Here is a 4,089-nt window from a genome sequence, read left to right as displayed (position 1 = left end):
CATATTATTTGGAGTAAGTGTTGTATAATCAAACTAATCGGCCGATAATCGAACTGTGAATCAACGACCGACTGTGAATGATAGGAAGTAACAATGCAATAAAGCTAGTCAATCAATAATCAAGCTAATCAAATCAATCATCGAACTCAAGTGTGGGGATTTTAGTACTTTTTATACGTGTGTGTGTGCCTTATGTGTTACTTGTGCATGTTTACTTTTGTGTTAAAGTGTGTGGTGAATCAATCAAATCAATCAAGACTCAAAGGTGAATCAAACTCAATGGAAATCGAACCCGAAATGGTTGTAAGGATGCTCGTATGTTAGATATAGTAGTTGAGACTAAAAGTAATTTGATTAGGAATTCTATCATTCTCAAATCATCGTTCATCGAAGTCGAAATATCAAAAATCGTCGCGAAACACTCTAAACCAGGCAAGCCGATCGAACAGGGCAACCTGATCGAACAGGCAAACCGATCGAACAGGGCAACCTGATCGAACAGGCTAGCCGATCGAACAGGCTGTTCGATCGGGCAGCTGCTCGATCAGGGATGCTGTTCGATCAGCTGACCCTTTCCTCTTTTGGAAGCCTATAAATAGGGCTGTCCTTGTCAAACTTTCCACTTTTGGAAAAGCTCTGACCGACCAGCCTCTTCTTCTCACTAAATCTCAGATTTCTCTCAAACCGGTAAGTATTTCGCTCTAATCCTTGTACGTTTTTGTTCATTAATCGATTCTCCATCTTTCTATCTTTCAAAACTTGGATTTCATCCATGAAATCACCAAGATCTAGGTGTTCTTGGGTGATGTCATCATGTGTTCTTCAAGAACACTAAGTTTTGGCATCATTCCACCATGAATAACTTAGATCTAACCGATTTCCACATAAATAACCTAAAATCTTCCAAGGATCTTAACATTTCACGGTGGAAAAGGATTGGAAGATGGGTTTTCATCTATCTTTCAACTCTTTTACACTCAAAAAGGTGAAAACGGGACTTGAACCGATTTACAAATCAATCTAAACAAACACATGGTTCAAGATTCGGGTTCTACCGGGAGATATACCGATCTCGGGTTAAACGTTAAACTTAAGTTCCAAACCGCCTCTGGCCGAGCTTGGGTGATTCCTGCTCGAGTCAGTAGACTAAGTAAGGACTTCAGCTTTGTGGTTCAACTCGTAGTCAAAATATCTCTAAAACATCAACAATTAACGGGAATAACCAAGTGTTAAGTGATAGGTTAACCAAATCGAGTAGCTGGCCGAACGGCTAGGCTGTTCGATCGAACAGCCCAACCGAACGACTATGCCAGCCGATCGACTAGGCTAACCGATCGACTAGCACTTAGTCCCACAAACTCATGAAGTGTAATATTGACAGAGTTCTATTCGATCGATCGAGCCACTCGATTGTGATCATTACTACTCGAATCATGAGATACTACACTTCAAAAACACTTAGACTTTTCGAAACATTGGAATGTCACCCGATCGAGCATGCCAACCGATCGAGTGACATATTTGAAAACAATGAAGTGCTAGCCGATCGGTTGGGCTAACCGATCGAACAGCTGTTCGATCGGCCAACCTGAAAGGTAGTACAAACCATCATACACAAACACATCCTTCACATCAAAGGAAGAAACAATCCACTTGAAGGAACCAGCCGATCGAGCCAGCCGGCCGATCGAATGGATGTTCGAACGGACTTTCGAACCAATCGAACAGCCCACTCGATCGAACTGCTGTCCGATCGAATGGCCTACTCGATCCAAGTACATTGTTTACTTTTTCCGCATACTCATCGTTGTGTTATCGAACTATTCAGGCTAACCTATTCTCAGTGTTCCTCTCAATCCACGATCAACCACTGTGAGTATACTCGATCCCTTTTTGCTTTCAGCACTTTTGGGTGTTACATACGTAATCTATCAAATTCACAAACAACACCAACTATTTGAACGCTAACCTACTTGCATGTATTACTTGTCTAAATGATTGCTGTTTATTATGTTTACACGTGGAGTGCTATCTACCTGCTTTAGCAACGTAGTACTATAGTTTGGACTCAGCACCCGTTCACACGGGGGTTGCTAAGGACAATTACTTGCATGGATTACGGTGGTAATCATGTATTGCGAACTGTCTCGGACAGTCAACTTGAAGTCATTGGTATCGATGGTCCCATGTTGATAATTTACATGCATCGTTTGCCCTTGTGTACGTGCTTGGTTATGCGTAAACTTTCGAACTTTATATGCTATATCAAACTTGTGTACTCACCTTTACATTATATGTATTGACTTTTATTTTAACGTATGTGACAGGTGTTTAAGCTACTAGCGTGCTAGGGAAGCGAGGCAATAATAAGCTTCTAGGAGCCTGTGACCTTAGGACAGTGTCCACATACCTGCTCCAGGGCCATAATTATCTGTAGATCTTGTACTGGCACCTGTAGTCAGTAAGATCTATAGTTAGCCGTCTAGGAGTCTTAAAACAATATTTAATTTCGGTCTGTAATAATTAAGAACTTGAGTTGTCGGAACAGTTCCCATATTGTTTGGTTGATTTCTATGATAACTTGTTATTATTTGGGACACGGTATGGGACGTGTTATATAACTGAATTGTATGATAGTTGTTGTGGAAACTTCTGAACAATCTGTTTCGCTCAGTGCCGCGCCCCGATGATTCCGCCATCGGTTGGGGTGTGACAGATTGGTATCAGAGCCATAACTATAGGGAATTAGGTTAGACACGATCTAGTCCGGATCGCTGTCTTAGAGACCTAGACTATAGTTAGGAACCAAGAGACCAAGTTTATGTGCTTATTTTATGTTGTTTCCTTCTATTCTATCATTACATCCGAACTCCGAGCCAAATTTTGTAATTTGGACGGGATTAGGAGTGAAACCCGCGAATTCCTGCCTAAATTACAAATTTTTGCCAATTATTTTGTGCAAATTTCTATCAACAAACGGGGGAGAATTATACCAAATTAGGGCTGAAACCCGTAATTTGATGAAAACTTTCCTCTAAAATTTTCTTAAAACAAGGAAGAAATTGCTGAGCTAGGGGTGAAACCCTAACCTTGGCAGTTATTCCAACTTTATTTTAATCTCGCCAAGGCAATTGACGGACTCCAACGACCTGAACTCACGAGTATGGCCTAGAATGCGCATGCATAATGCCCAAGAATCGAGGCAGAAACATGTCCCCTATAATCGAAAGTGACGACAAGTCAACTGTGAATAGTTAAATTGCCATGGTTAGTCAAAGTCTAGTAGCCGCAGACAATCCATTTCCCGATTTTGAGTGTTGCTTCGTTGATTTTATATGATTTACCTGTTTACGTGTTTTAAGATTCGTTGATTTCTCCATTTGTTATCAATCTACGTGACTTTTGTTGCTATCCTATCTCGATTCAAACCCCTGTTGATATGATCTAAACGAGACCAGTATGCTATGCTACGCTATACGACTAAGTTAGACGATACCATGTGATGCTATCCGATATGCAAAACGAACGGCACTCGACTTGTGGTTATAGGTTTCTGTTTTCTGACCGCCTCTGTGATAAAAAAAAAAAAATGCGTACGTGTTTAGGAAATTAAGTGCTCTACTTGCTTAATTGCTTATGTGCTCTAATTGCTTCTGTGCTTATGTGCCTCTATGATTATGTGCTTATGTGATTATATGTGTTACGTGACGTGAGATGCGACGTGATTCTAAGCTTTAGTAAACTAAGACGTGCGAGATTCGAATTCGTTGTGTTGAGCCCTATGGCGATGTCTATTGCAGACCATGTCGTCATCATCAAGAATCCGCCAAAACCTTTCCCGTCAGGAAAAGAGAGACCGACGTCTCGCCAAGCTCATCTCCAGGTCTGTAGCAAAAGCTGTCAGTGAGGTGTACGAAAACACCAGCAAGTCGTCGGAGGAATCCCGAACCCTCACTGAACCCAGCAAAGCTCCGTTCAGTTTCAAGCAATTTAAGGCATGTGGACCAAAGGAGTTCACCGGTGAAGAGGGCCCTACAGGCTTATTTCACTGGTTTGACTCTGTGGAAGTTACCCTTCGTCAAAGCGGAT

Source organism: Helianthus annuus, chromosome 8 (genome assembly GCF_002127325.2).
Source record: "Helianthus annuus cultivar XRQ/B chromosome 8, HanXRQr2.0-SUNRISE, whole genome shotgun sequence".
Lineage (NCBI taxonomy): Eukaryota > Viridiplantae > Streptophyta > Magnoliopsida > Asterales > Asteraceae > Helianthus > Helianthus annuus.
The sequence above is the reverse complement of the archived record's forward strand: the minus strand, read 5'-3'. Positions refer to the sequence as shown.